This window comes from Arabidopsis thaliana, chromosome 4 (assembly GCF_000001735.4).
Source record: "Arabidopsis thaliana chromosome 4, partial sequence".
Taxonomy (NCBI): domain Eukaryota; kingdom Viridiplantae; phylum Streptophyta; class Magnoliopsida; order Brassicales; family Brassicaceae; genus Arabidopsis; species Arabidopsis thaliana.
Window position 1 is genome coordinate 3710087 of NC_003075.7, and position 16006 is coordinate 3726092.

At 38.5% G+C, this 16006-nt stretch overlaps 4 pseudogenes across 4 annotated transcripts; all 4 read right to left on the reverse strand.

The window, feature by feature from the left end:
* Nucleotides 1–749: 749 nt before the first annotated feature.
* Nucleotides 750–6056, reverse strand: AT4G06609 (annotated as a pseudogene; the record flags this gene model as incomplete). The annotated part of the gene is made up of 1 exon: nt 750–6056.
* Nucleotides 6057–6794: 738 nt separating this feature from the next.
* AT4G06610 lies at nt 6795–7481 on the reverse strand (annotated as a pseudogene; the record flags this gene model as incomplete). The annotated part of the gene is made up of 1 exon: nt 6795–7481.
* Nucleotides 7482–7586: 105 nt separating this feature from the next.
* On the reverse strand, nt 7587–8339 carry AT4G06611 (annotated as a pseudogene). Its single transcript has one exon.
* Nucleotides 8340–11343: 3004 nt separating this feature from the next.
* AT4G06612 lies at nt 11344–11991 on the reverse strand (annotated as a pseudogene; the record flags this gene model as incomplete). Its single annotated transcript has 1 exon — nt 11344–11991.
* Between the last annotated feature and the right edge of the window lie 4015 nt (nt 11992–16006).

The following is a 16006-nucleotide window of genomic DNA, read 5'->3' on the forward strand; positions in this document are numbered from 1 at the left end:
ATAACCTATCTTTCCTTTTCTGCAGCTATGGAGTTCAACCTTTAATGTTCGGAGTTTATGCCAGATTTTTTAAGAGTCGGAATGATGGACAAGGATATCCCAAACGTGCCGGGAAGGGGGCCTTCTCCACCTCGTGGCTTCTTCAGGTCCCAAATCCGAGCTCCATGTGCGCTGATCAAGGGGCTTCCGGACAGAGATGAAGAAATCGCGATGTCATTCATCAAAGCTCTTGCGGTTCAGCACCAGAAGCATTCGTTAGAAAAGAAGAAACTCCAGAATAAGATCAATCAAATGCTACGAAGGGTCACCGTGATATAGGGAGCTTCACACCCTCAACTCTCATCCCGGGGATTGGATCGAGCTCAGAGTCTCCGAGTTTGCTCGCATACAGGACTGTATGTTGCCAATTTTTGACCTCGCTGGTCAAGGAGTCCAAGTGTTCTGTAAGACGAGAAGAATTTCCTAATTCGAAGTGCGCGCATGTTGAGACTTCGTCTTCTTTACTTACTGCTGTGAATAAATGTAGTTTTGTTTCCTATTTTTGTATGTTCGCACAGTCGAACTCCTTTCTTTTTTAATGAATAAAACAAATTTTATTAGTAGCTAAACTATTTCCTAGCTGCCTACGTACCCATTTCGGGATCAAACCACACCGTAGTTTATGTACATAAAAAACGCGTGTTACTTTAAACATAAAATTTCTTAAAGTTCACCACATTCGAAGGACGTTGGACTAGCCTGTCTTTTAATCCTTTAATCTGTAAACACCATTCCGATCCACTTCGATAACAATATAAGGACCTTCCCAATTAATATCGAGTTTACCTGCTCCTTCTTCCTTCTTATTATCAAAAACATGCTTTAGCATGAAATCCCCTACAAAGAAAGGCCTGCTTTTGACTTTGGTATTGTAATACCGAGCTGCCGCTTGCTGATAATTTTGAATCCGGATTAAGGCCTGATCTCGCCTTTCATTGATAGTATCTAACGAATCATCGAGCATCGCTGAGTTTTCCTTTTCGTTTAGTGGAGCCTCTGTTCGGCGAAGTCCGGGCACGTTAAGTTCGGCCGAAACCACTGCTTCCATCCCGTTTACCAAAGAAAACGGAGTTTCCCCTAGAACGCCTAGGAGTTGTACGATAAGCCCACAAAATGGGTTGGAGCTCGTCGTACCATCCCCCCCCCCTTCAAATGATTTAAGCGCTTTTTTAGATTGCTAAGGATTGTCTTGTTTGCACCTTCGGCTTGGCCATTTCCTTGTGGGTACCGTGGGGTGGAATAACTAACTTTGATTCTCCAATCTGAGTAGAAAGCTTCGAGTTCGTGCAAAATGAACTGTGGTCTGTTGTCCGTAACTATCTCGTACGGGATGCCGTGTCGACATATGATGTTGTTCCAAATAAAAGTTTTTACCGCCGAGTCTTTGATGCTCATGTATGCTTCGGCTTCAATCCACTTCGAAAAGTAATCTATTAAAACCAAAAGATAATGTACGCCTTGGGCTGAGCTGTGCAATGGTCCAACGATATCCATCGACCACCTCATAAACGGGTATGGGGCAGAGATGGAAGAGAATAACTCTGAAGGCTGATGGATAAGAGGTGCATGGAATTGGCAATGTTTACACCGCTGGGCATACTTAACACAATCCGTGATCATAGTGGGCCAGTAATATCCCATTCTTTTAATCTTGAAAGCCATGACCCTTCCTAAAGAATGACTGCCACACAAACCTTCGTATACTTCGCTCAAGACGATCTCGACTTCGGGTCCAAAAATGACAATAGATAAGGATCGCTGACACCTCGTCTATACAAAGCAACCTTTGATACACAAAATTTCGCGCTAACGTTTCTCACTTTTCTAGCTTGCCACTTATTTTTTGGGAGCTCACCTGTCACGATGTAATGCTTTATTGGCTCTCTCCAATCAGCCTCCCAATCTTTAGCCAGAATTTGGTCGATCTCATGGAATATCCATGGTTCCGGTTCGGGGTGCTCATTTGGTTCAAGGATGTCTTCCTCGATTAGTGGCTCAGTCTCTATAACTATTTCTGGAACTGAATCTTTTGTCAGATTGGCGGGCTCTTCGACATTACTTTATTTTGGTACGACGGGCTAAGGTATGATTGAACCTTTTGACTTTCTACGTTTGACAGGTGGCAACTCAATTTCGGGTTCACCACGATCACATGCTGCAGCTCGAGACCGTGTAACGACGAGGGTTTCATTTCCTTGCTTAATGCTCTGCTCATAAATACATTCCACCGGGATGACTTTTACTACTTTGCGATATGCCTCCATTCTTGAATCTTTGGCTTCATAATCGCCATTATATTGGTTAACAACCAATTGTGAATCGCAATAAGCGACTACCTCTTCAGCACCAATTCCCTGTACTAGCCTGAGTCCTACGATTAGAGCTTCATACTCTGCCTCGTTGTTAGAGGCGTTAAATAATAAACGGAATGACTGTTCAAGACTTTATGATGTTGGGGATTCCAACTTTATTCGCACTCTGGATTCTTGTTTTGATGAAGACCCGTCTACATGTAGATTCCAAGTTTGATTCTCCGGTTGCTCTAGGGCGCCAAGCACTGGTAATTCAGTCAAGAAATCGTCTAAAACTTGAGCCTTCATGGCAACTTGGCTCTTGTACTCTATATCATACTCACTTAACTCAACAACCCACTTCGCCAGTCTTCCGGATTGATTTGGACTATGAAGAATTGTTCGAAGTGGCTGATTCGTTAACACTTCGATTGGATGAGACTGGAAATACGGATACAGTTTCCGACTGGATGTTACCACTACGAGTGCGAGTTTTTCCATCATTGTATACCTGGTCTCTGGATCCGTCATGGACTTGCTTATGTAGTAAATCGGTTTTTGTTCTCCCAGTCCTCCCGGATCAAAACTCCGCTAACTAAATGATTTGACTCCGAAACGTACAAAAAGAGCTTTTCATTTGCTTCGTGTTTAGACAATACGGGTGGCGTGGTTAGGTACGTCTTAAGCTGTCCGAATGCTTCTTCACACTTCTCATCCCAAAGAAACCCTTTGTTTCCCTCTAAAATTTGATAAATGGGTAAGGATTTAACCGTTGATCTTGAAATAAAACGGTTCAACACTGCAATTCGGCCGGTTAATCGTTGTACTTCTTTAAAGTTTCTTAGAGACGGCATGTTGAGAAAGCCATTAATTTGATTCAGATTGGCTTCAATTCCTTTTTTTTTTGTCACAATATAACCAAGGAATTCCCCGGATGGGACTCTAAACGTGCACTTTGCCGGGTTCAGCTTCATTTGGTATTGATTAAGAATCTCAAAGCATTCTTCTAAATGCTTGACGTGGTCTTCTTTCTTCAACAACTTGACCAACATATCATATATGTAAACTTCCATCTTCTTCCCAAGATGTTCGTGGAACATTTTGTTGACCAATCGTTGATAGGTAGCTCCTACATTTTTTAAACCAAAAGACATTACCTTATAACAATAGATACCCCTATCCGTGATAAATGACGTCTTCTCTTGATCTTCGCGATTCATCATTATTTGATTATAACCCGAAAAATCGTCCATCAAAGTTAGTAACTCATTTCCAACGGTTGATTCCACAAGACGATCTATATGTGGAAGCGGGAAACTGTCCTTCAGGCAAGCTTTGTTGAGGTCCATGAAATCGATGCATACCCTGTCTTTTCCATTCTTCTTTTTGACCACGACGGTTCTTGCCACCCAATCTGGGTATTGCACCTCCCTTATAGATCCTATATTTAAAAGCTTATCCACTTCGTCGTTTACCGGTTTTGCTCGTTCCACTTCGAGTTTCCTTCTTTTTTTGTTTTAAAGGTTTGAAGGTTGGATCCACGTTTAGCTCATGGCAGATAATGCTTGGTTCTATGCCAGGCATGTCTGTTGCTGACCATGCAAACGATGCTTTTATTTTCTTTAAAAGTTCAACTAAAGTTTCTTTTTTTCGCCAGTTAGAGTGGCTCCAATTCAAACTTTCCGATCTGGTTTGTCTTCTTCTAACATTACTTCGATGTCGACATCGTCCCCCTTCTGCCCACTAGGAAATCTTGGGACTATTCCTTTCTTTGCGGGCTTCGTTAATTGCTATTGGACCTTCAAACGGTGGCTAGTTAGATAACATGTCCACGAAGCTTCTTGGTCTCACCGAATTGTTTCCACTACGCTTGGAGTTGGAAATTTGATGCATTGATGATACGTAAAGGGGACCGCCTTCATTTGATAAATCCAAGGAGTTCCGAGGATGATGTTGTAAGCTGCCGGTTTGTCAAAAATGATAAAGTCCACAATCTTCGACATCTTTCCAGCTAACCACCTGTAACTTGATTGTTCCAAGAGACATGGCTGATCCGCTCTCTTAATTCCCATTCTTTCCAAAGTACCTAGAAAGATCAAATCAACCGAACTACCCGTATCGACGAGAATTCTTGGTACTTCAAAGTTAGCCACGTCTAGAGTAATGACTAGAGCATCGTCGTGAGGTGTTTCGAGGTGCCGTGTTTCTTCCTCGTGAAATGATATTGAAGAGCCTTGGTAGTTCACTTCTTCACTCAAGCTTGATTTAAGTAGAACATTTCGCCTATGCTTTTTCATAGCAGTAACAGAATCACGGCAAAGTTTGGAGCCTCAGAGGATCACATTGATCTTTCTTTTCGAACTTCTTTGTTCCTCTTCGTTAGTCAACCTCGGCCTTTTGGAATTTTGAACTTAGGAGTTATCCCTTGCTTCGTGATATTTCTTCACAAAATCATCTATGTTGAATTTGGAAAGATCTCCACTGGCCCATAGTTACACGAGGTGCCTTTTAAGGACACTACAATCTTTGGTTAGATGTCCGGTTATCCTATGTATGTCGCAGTACAGAGTTTTGTCCCGGACCCAAGTGTTTAATTTTTCTTTCCCGACATTATTGTTGAAAGGTTGCGACCCAAACTTCTCTTGGTAGGGAAGGTGACCGCTGGTTTTGCTGGCCTATTCCTTTTTGCAAAGCTTTCTTTTTCATCTTCTACTTCCATCCAATTGTTTACTCGGAAAAGAGCATCATGAATTATGTCCGACTTGTGAAGTATTAAATCCTCTTTGAATCTTGAATCGTGCCTCAAACCTTTCCGTAGGGCAGACAAAGCTGACTGTTGTGAAATCCTTGGGAGTTTTGAAAGTACATTCTTGAACTTGGTGATGAAAGTCCAAAGTGATTCACTCGGCCCTTGTGACAAATTCCAAAGATCGGTGTCCGAAATGCTTTTATCAATAAGAATGGAATACTGCTTCAAAAACACGGCTGACAATTCGTTGAAGTTACTGATTGAACCTGGTTCTAACTGGGTGAACCACATAAGCGCTTGTCCGCACAGATTTTCAGAAAAGAGTTTGCAGTATCCCGTATCTTCCTCAGCTTCATCCAAGTCGACCCGTCCTGCGGCGATTAGAAAAGCTTCGAGAGAACTTTTTGGATCCTCCAAACCGTTGTACGGTTCTAGATTAAGCTTCCGAGAATCCCTCATTCTCAAACTTGCGATTTATGGGATGAAAGGTGTTCGATGTTTGCCTAGCTTCTTCGATGACCCGGTTGATATCCGGTTCCGAACTCGTGGCCTGATGGAATTTTGACCTCATTTCCTTTAGTTCCTGGCTCACCTTCCTCATGGTCTCGAGCTGTTTGAGGTTTTCATGCTCGTGCTGCTGCGAGCTGATCTTCACCTCTGAGATGTATTTCCCCATCTTCCGGTTGAACCACCGCGTTAGCGGCATCAGGAGTTGTTTGTCCACTAGTTCCATTTCGCACAAGGGAGCTTGGCGAATTGAAAATAGTCCTCCAAACTCCGACGGGGTTTCTTACATTCATAGAACGAACACGAGATTGTATAGTATTGACATTCTGACTAAGAGATACCTGGTTTGCTTGCAGTGTTTCAACAGCCTTTTCCACATCCAAGAATTTTTGCGTTATTTCTGACATGGGTTGTTGCATGGTTTTGAGAGTTTCGGCTAACGATGCGTTGATGGAGTCTTCTCCGGCCATTGCTGGTTATCTTGAAATCGCGGTATAGAAAATCTGACAATTCAAGAATCCTCCGTCCACACAGGCGGCGCCAAAATATGGATGTCGGATTCAGACACTCAAGTATTTATATATTTAGTGAGAAGGATTATTCTTGAGGACAAAAATATGTATTAAGAATTATCAACTATGGAAAAGCTATAAATTTGGTAAGAAAATGTGTATAGTAAGTTGTACAAAAATGCGTGTCCCTTTTATGGCCCTTGGCCCTATTACTTATACCTAAGAATCATACTTAATTCTCATTTACTCATAATTATTATCTCTTAAATGTATCCGTTTCAGTCTTTGAATTTACAGTTCAAACGTTCGAATTTGAATTAACTTTGAGCATCATGGGCTTCCCCTTTTCATCCCAACGGCCTTTTAAACCAGCTACTTCTTATCTCGATTTTACTTTTACCTTGCGGTATGACCACTTTGCCCGCGTTCTTCTCCTCGACTAAAGAAGCATGTGGGCCACGCTTTTGTGGGCCTCTTTCCTATCCATATGTCAATTTTTAGTTGGTCCCGGACTTCCGGTGCGGGATCCAATACCAACAGTGGGTTGCCTCCCACCAAGTGCTTGTTTAATATCACTAGCTTGACCGGATTCTTGAGAATCAATGGGCACGAGTGCGGGAACTTGTTCCGAAACAAGGTCACCAATAAGTCAACTTCATCCTTAGAACCTTACAAACCACTCTTTTTACAGATTTCCTACATTTTTCTTTCCACTCCAAAGTGAGAATGCTTCTAGCTTTGGAAAAAGGTTTTGAGGTTCCTTTACACTACACCTTATACTCGATGGTGTCTCCTACACGCTGTAGTGGTATCAAAGTCACATGAGGATCTTTTGTGTCTCTATTCAGGACTTCCTCAACATCACTCAAGTCAATGTAATCCTTTACACATTCAGCATTAGCCTCATCATTTGTGTCTATAGAGAATGGTTGACCTTCAATGGTGGGATTTTTCCTCATCTTTCTCATGTCAAACTCCAAAGCATAGTTCCCAACCTGAAGGTTGATCATGCTTCTTCTCACATCAATTATATATCCTGTTGTATTTAAGAATGGCCTACCTAGAATGAGAGGATCATGTGGTTCCTTATCAAGTTCCAAGACAACAAAATCAATGGGAACGTAAAATTTTCCAACTCTGACATGCACATTCTCCGCCAAACACACTAGAAATCGCATAGAGCGATCCGCTAGAATCAAAGAGATCCTTGAAGGTTTGAAACTTGTGATGCCTAGGCGCTTTGACAAAGAAAGAGGCATCAAATTAACTACAGCTCCTAAATCACAAAGACATCTCTCAAACATAGACTTTCCAATCTAGCAAAGTAAAACAAAACTCCTTGGATCACCGAGTTTCTCGGGAATAGTAGCTGGAGGGATGGCACTACAAGTGCTGACCATTTCTTTCCCTGCTAACAACTCTATTACATCAGTGAGTTGAGCTTCCTTCTGTTGTCTCTGAGACACCTCCTACTAAGCATACTCTTCTCCTGGAAATCAACTTAACCCCTTCCTTAATGCTCCTCTTGTTGGACAAGATATCTTTCAAGTAACTTATATAGCTTGGAACATGAAGAACCAACTGTAAGAAAGGGAGTCTAACATACAACTGTTTCATGATCTCATCAAAGCGTGCATAATGTTCTGTTTTTGAATCTGTCTCTTGCGGCCTAGAAATGGTAGCTTAGGAACATAAGGTGGTGACTCCACAAATAAAGGGTTATCATCCTCTAAAGTCATGTCCTCCACAAGTGTCTCAACAACAATAGCATTAGTTTCCACCTGTTTGGTGATATGAAGAACCAACTGTAAGAAAGGGAGTCTGGCATACAACTGTTTCATGATCTCATCAAAGTGTACATAATGTTTTGTTTTTGAATCTGTCTCTCGCGGCCTAGAAATGGTAGCTTAGGAACATAAGGTGGCGGCTCCACAGATAAAGGGTTATCATCCTCTACAGTCATGTCCTCCACAAGTGTCTCAACAACAATAGCATTAGTTTCCACCTGTTTGGTGATATCAATCTATCTAGGATCTTTTCCTGAATCATAACAGCATAACACTGCTCTTTTCCCTTGGGTTTGTTTTTTCCAGAATGAGCACCAGGTTGTCGCATAGAGGCAGAAACAATCTGCGAGAACTGATTCTCAAGAGTCTTGACATGTGAGGATAGCGTTGTGAACTTCCCAATGAGATCATTGTACATGATATCCACCTTTACATTGATATCAACAACATTCTTCTTTTGGCCTTAAAGAATCTGCTACATCATCAATTTAATCTCACTATTCCAGATGAAGACACATGAGCAGTACCTGCAGGAGGTTGGAATTATCCCTGAGCCTGCTTGAGTTAGAATTATCTCAGGATAGCCATCCTAGATTGCGTGAAATACTGTCCCAAAAATTCAGCTTTGTAGTCTTCTCAATTTCTCAAATTTGTAGAATCCAATGACTGAAACTAAACCAAACAAGTAGATTACTTAGACCTGATCATAGAAACTGAAAACATGTTTAAATAAGATTGCATAAAAAAATCAAAAGAAGAATAGAGTTTAGAAAATATCTCCTCTCGACAGTGTTTTGGAATCTCTGATGAAACTCTCGAAGATCTCAGAGAGTCGCTAAAAGTGTTTAATCAAAAAGTTAGGTCTAAACAATGACCTTAAAAATCTACATATAATGTTTCAAAAATGTGCAGGAACTAAAATGCAATTAGAGAAATCTTTAGGGGCAACTTGTTGGGCTCTGAATGGTGTCGATCGACACCAACAGGGTGTCAGTCGACACTCTTGCCTTGGTAAGAATCTGAATTCATCCTTCCATCTTGATTTCCTTGATTTAGCTCCAAAATGCTCCATGATCTCCAAATGCATTCTTAAAGTGTAAAAACCTGAAAAGGACTAGAAAAGACTCTAGGAATAATTAAAAGACTCTGAAAACCATACCTAAATCATACCTAGAATCGGTAAAAATCTAGGTATATCACCATGTATTTCTTCTCTTTGTTTTCTACTCGTGGTACTTCTAGATCTCTAGAGGCTAGCTCAATTTTTACCAATTCTAGGTATTGATTGCTCGAGTAATTGCTCGAGTAATTGCTCGATACACTTAACCGATAGGTAGTATATTTCCACATCGATCATCAAGGACCAAAGATACTCTAAAGATTTCCGAGACTCGTTCTTAGCTAAAACTAAAGAGGTTATTGTTTGATTTTCTCAGTTATAAATAAAAATACAAATAAATGAAACGATTAAACTTATGGAGTAAAGACATTGGGCGTTAGGGTATTTCAAAAGACAAAGACTAGCAAAATAAACAAAACAGGGAATTCAATTATAAGGAACCATTCTCACACATAAACATAATTCTAGACTAACTCTCTCTCGAGATACTAATCACTAAATTTGACTACACAACTACTAAACTTTCTTTAGCAGTTTCCTAAACAAATTCGCATTAATGAGTCGGTTTATTCAGTTCACAATGCATTCTAACGTCAACTTTTGCAGGCTAGAAATAGAATGCTCAATTTATATTCATTCAGGCATTCTATCGAACACTTTAAATGCATAGAAAAACCTAAGTTCTAAAACAGGGTGATTAATCCTATTATAGCATTAATAACACATATATTGAAGAACCTAAAAATTGAGAATTCCTTATAACAGTTTGGTTACTAATTCATTGACTTCCTACTTAGAATCCTAAAACCCAATTGGAAAATTACTCTCACATTGCATTAGAAATCAAGCAAAGTGATATTAAAGAAAACATAATTCAGATTGAATAAATAAGAATAAGGTTTAGAAATCTTCTCCAAATTGTCAAGAATGATGAATCTCTAATCACCAAGGGTGCTTACAAAATGGTTCTCCAAAATGTTACAGAAAAAGAAGGGTAAAAAAACGTTGAAATAAAATAAGGTCTCTAGGATTTTAATATCCAATTACAGAAAACAGAAGATAAATCCGGTTAAGGAAAACCAAAACTAGTCCTCAAGAAGTCAGATCAACTGATCCAGAGGTGGATCGATCGATCCCACCGTCTTTAAATGAATCGGTGAAGCACGGATCGATCAATCCGTCTTTGGCCGATTTGGTGTAGCACGGACTGATTGGTCCCCTCTTGGACCGATCGGTATCCACCGTCTTCTCTCCGCTTCAGCTTTTCTCTCTCTTTCTTGACCCGAAACCATCCAACCCTGTATCAAGTTCAAAACCACCAACCCTGTCACAAGTTCGTGAAACCTACAAAAGACTCAAGACACGACCAGAAAGACGCAAAAGACGGACTTCGACAGGACAAATGACTCAAAACTATGGGACCTGAGACACCAAAAACGCAACATATCAGGTATGATTTAGGTATTGTTTTTAGAGTCTTTTTATTATTCCTATAGTATTTTCTAGTCTTTTTCAGGTTTTTACACTTTAGGGATGCATTGGAGATCATGGAGTATTTTAGAGGTAAACTGAGTAAATCAAGCTTCAAAGACAAATTCGGATTCTTACCAAGGCAAGTGTGTCGACCGACACCCTCTTAGTGACGATCGACACAATTCGCGAGTAGGGATTGAGTATTTAAATACCGATAGATCTAGTTTTATATCTAGGTGAACTTATCAAACCTGATCTTAGTGAATGTTCTGCGAGTAGGAATTTGCAACGAGAGTTGCAGTCCTTAATTAATAGGCATAGTAAGTCGATGCAACGAGAGTTGGTTGATCATATATTAGTGATTTGAGCTCTAGAATGGTTCAATAACAATCCTAATTATAGCTAGAACTATTAGTCATCCATTTCCTGAAAATATCCTTAAAACCGTCACTTTAATCATCTGAATTTACTATAATCTTATCTGCTACATGCTTTCTTGCTTCTTTTTACTTTTAATACTAGTAGATTTAGTTTAATTGTGAGACCATAACCTTCTGTGTGGATAAAAGAACTTTGTGGAATTCGACCCTAGAGTACTGCAATTTATCTCTTATTTGACAGAGTGCTTAGGTCTAATTTGATCCATATCATCTGGTAAAGCAGCCATCGAGTTAGGGTTTTCCTTAGGTAAGGAGACGATATGTAAATTGGCTTTGAAAGCATCCGCCATCATTTTATGGGAAGACAACGGCACTTCTCTTTGATTATTTTCTGGCAAAGCAATTTCTTTTCCTTTATCTTTAGATGTAGGTATCCCCCATCGTCATCCATCATAGTATCAGCCTTGGCGTAAAGGAATAGAAAGACAACTCGCTTTGTTATGAGTTAGCTGCTGACATTGAAACCATCTCTTTCGGATTCTTTCATAATCGATTTCAATCTTAACTATCGATCCGTTTGGTAGCTAAACCTTTTTTAAATTCCGCAAACCTTGAGAGACATCAAACAAAACTCGAACACGCATATAGTCTTGACTCTTTGATTTTCTGCATGAAACGGACATTTTATCACTTTTCCAACACCGGCCGCAATTTCTTTGATATATTTCTTAGTGTAATAATTAACCGGACGATTACGCAGCCGAATCCATACTAGATGGAACCTCAAGTAAACATCTGGTTGTTCTTCAACACACTTTTCCATTGCTACGCACCAATCATCTTGGGTCAAACTACAGTCTCTAAACCTTTGTAAGATCTTCCTCATATTTATAAATGAACTTATATCGATATTTGAAAAGAGTAACTCCACGAACCCTATCATATAAACGCCACAGCCTAAACATATCTAAGATCCAACTAGACAACCTCTAATTATTCGGATTAAGAAATCACCCCAAGACGCTACTCTGATTCCTTTCAGTAGAACGAAATTCCAGGAGATTCGAGAGAACTAAAGGTGTATCATGTTCAATCGATATCACCTGGAGAGCCTCTTCAAGCTGATTATCCATAGAAACCTGATATCAAACCAACCTAAAGAGAAATCCTCTTTTTCTTTCTTTTTAATTATTGGTAATAAACTAAGTAGGAAATGATGATTTTTGTTTTTTTCCTCTAATTTTTGATATAACAAATAAACAGAAGATGGTGAAAATTTTGACGATCACCGGAGAGAAGAATGCAATATCTCCAATTTTAGCGTCGCTCAGAACAATCAATTTGAGAGAGAAGTTCTTAACCCCACAAAAGAGACAACTTTGTTTTGAACATAACACTAGCTATGAGAGAGAACAAAGTGTTTTTTTTTATTCGTCACTTGTTATTAAGAATTCTATTCCATGTAGCAAATATAAATTGAAAAAGGGTAACTAACAAATTTTTTATAAAAAAGGTTGTGACCGATTAGTAACAACTGTGTACGTGCCCCATGCTTATTATCAATAGTTTCTAATTGGACTAGCGGTTCTAATTATCTTAGCTACTTGACGATAAGTGCTTTGTGCAATTGATTTGGGGCCCTTTCGTGCAATTTTTTTTCTTTTTTTTTCTTTGTTGTGATGGCCATATTCTTTCTTTTATTGTTTTCCTATCTACATTTATATTCTTATTGGTTGCATTGTCCTTATTACTTTCTATCATTTTCTTACATAAAACTATGCATTTTAATTAATTTTCATTCTAATTCCAGTTTAACATTTAAAACTTTCTAAGACATGTTTCTACTGATTATACTGTAAAAACTAATACCTACATTTTAAATAATTATGTTTATTAAAACTAGTAAATTAGTAAATAATATTATCTTTTTGTAGTTTATTTAACTTTTAGAGTTTAAGGCACTGAATGTTTTAGGCGTTTCAAAAAAACGCATGGTGTGTTTCATTTTTGTCACCATTCATAGCTGTATTTTCTTTCTTTCCTTTTTTTTTGTCAAAAGTACTTTTATTCACTCAAGCAAGAGGAAGTACAAAGAGTAGACAATCATCATCCTCATGGTTGGATACAACAAGGAGAGTTCTCAAAATAGATTGAACAATAACATAGATAAGATAATACTACTATAAGTCCATACGTTGGAGACAAGAACAAGGTAGTAGCATGCCACAAACAAACGAATGGTGAGTCGAAAACAAATCCACAAGGATTCCGGGAGATTGTTGAATGGTCACATTCCAAAAGAGGCATAGTGACGTTGAAAAAGTGTTGATGACCTTGGATAGCCCCAAATCAATGCATGCACCATCAATGGAGCACATTAAGAAATATACACTGTTTCGCATCAGAGAGGACGGAGGTCTTGCGAAATTTCTCTCAAATGAAAAGGAAGGTTGCAACAAGGGTTTTTTAGATGGTAAAAAGGTTTATGGAAAAAGCTCTAGAACACTACAAGTTTCATCCACCAGGATCAATAGATGGGGTTTGTCTAAACTAACTATTGGTAATAAAACAGAGTAAGGGAGGCGTCCATAACCAATCTCAGCAAAGTTGAAACACAATAGAGTAGGGTTTGACAAAATAAGAAATAGAACAGACCTGGGCCACAGTAATGTAAGGGTCCAAAACTTAAAACGTTTTGTGGGCTGAGGGGAAAACAATAATGGGCCAGCAGATAATGGGCCTAGCATAGAGGAAGGGCCCAACTTGAGGATTAGGATTTTGCGAGAAGCTTGCTGCCGCCGCTTCAACGGAATGATCGGTAGCTCACTGACCCGAATTAACATCGCCGGAGGCGAATGATCAGAGATGGAGGTCGTCACCGGATAAGTGAAAAAAGTGAGTCGTGGCTGAGCAGTTGTAGGGACAGATCTGTTTCTTTCTTTCCTTTTTTTAAATTAAAAATCAGAGAAAAAGATCAACACATCTTGTGCGGGACAAACATAGACCAAAAGTACATCTTGTGTTTGAAGAGTGTAGATAGTTGACACTAACTTTTTTATAATTAAAAAATACTAGAAAAACTATATTATATAATACTTTTTTCTATGTGTTATTCACAAATACATCATACAATATTCTTCTCTAGTTTAAAAATACTCCACTATTATCTTACCAAAAAAAAAAACACTCATCTATCAAGTACGCATTAACCGATCCATCCGTTTGTACAAGTAACTTCTCTATCAAATATGCATTTACCTATCCATCCGTTCGCATAAGTAAACTTCTTTTCTTAATACACATATATATATATATTTTATTACATAAAAATTATTATACACTTATATTTAAAATAAAATAAAATAAAATTTCTCCACATCCATATATTAAAAACAATTTACATTTTTGATCTTAAGATATATAACAGAAAATTGAAGTAAAAATTATATATGGTATGTATCAATATTAAACATTTATATAATAAATACCGTAACAATGAAAAAACCAATAATATGTATAATCTTATGATACATTATTTTAATAGTTTGATGTTATATTGTATTCTGTTGTTAAATGTAGGTACGTTGTCTAAAGGCCGATCAAAGACAAATTCTTCGAGGCAAAATAACACAAATGTTCCCACCAAGAAGACAACAAGGGTAAATTCGGTTATTAAATGCTTTTTCTAACATTTGCATACTAAGTGTAGTTTTTAGAAATATATATCGAAGCATGTATAGACTTATGAAGAAGAAACAACTTTGATTGAGTTGTTTGATCTCATGCAATTTTCATGAATAATTACACTCTTAAAGATCCTACCCCTCTTGGTCGAGAGTACATGGTTGAAAATTTTAACCTAGCATTTAACATGAATAAATATTATTGGGTTTTTAAGAAAATTTTTGATGAGTTCAAAAAGCATATAAAAATAGAAATTCTGAATCATCCATGATTTCTACATCTAACGTGTGGTGGAAGGGTCATGAATTAGTAATTACTTATGACCATTCTATTAATGCTACTAATGTTAACATATACATATATTATAAAATAACTAATAAGATCAAACGACAGCCACCAGAGTTTTGGGATGCGATGCCACGATGGTTTAGATTGCATGATGTTTCTTCCCAATCACAACATTCTTCATGCCAAAGACGAGAAGAGCAAATGAACCAGAGACGAGCTGATGATGCCATTTATGGTTACTCGGATGGTGGTGACATGCCTGAGACTCATGTTCTCAAGACTGAAGAAAATGAAGAAATTTATCGTAGATGATGATACACATCTTACGAATGAGTTCACTTGTGACACATTTTGTAATCCTGTTGGAAGAGGTGAACAACAAAGTAGACATAATTCTAATTCTAGTGTAAGGCGCGGGGAGTAGTTCTCATAGATCAGAAGGAAGTTAAGAAGCAAACAATGTTGGAAGTAGGTCCAGAGGAAATAATAGAAGACAATCTTTCAAAACACCTATACAAGACACCATCATTGGATATACTGAGTTTCAATGACAAAGTTTCAAAAAATTTGGCCTGGTAGTTTTGACCAAGAAGATTACGATGAATTCAAAAAGGCAGAAGCTATTTTTCGTGCTCTAGAACTTCTAAGGAATACCAAATTTCATTGGGCATGCATTGATACACTTAAACAGCTAAAATTTTGGCGAGAGTATTTTCTTGACATACTTGAGGAACCGACGAGGAAAATATACATTTGTTAGAAGCTAAGACTAGTGTTTTCTGGAACAACCAAGACTTGCCGAAGAGGTTAGGCTCCGGACATTCTTATGGCAGTCCATATTTAGGAGGCCCAAGTTTTCAGCAATCGGGAACACCATCAAATATTTCATAATGGGAAACAGTTCTAGGCCTGGGATTTGTGTCCGAACCGATTTGTCTGAACCGAACCAAACCGAGATTTGGGCAAATCGGTTTGGGTCTTAATTTGAATTAGAACCGATCGGAATGCTTACAAAATTAGTTCGGTTATGCATTCGGTTCGGTTCGGAAAACAGATAACTGACGGTTACCCGAATTTTAACCCTAACTATATAAGTACTAAACCAAACATTAGATTCTTAACCTAATCGCAGCCTCTCACTCTCTCAAGTGGCGAAACCCGAGTGATTGAGCTTTG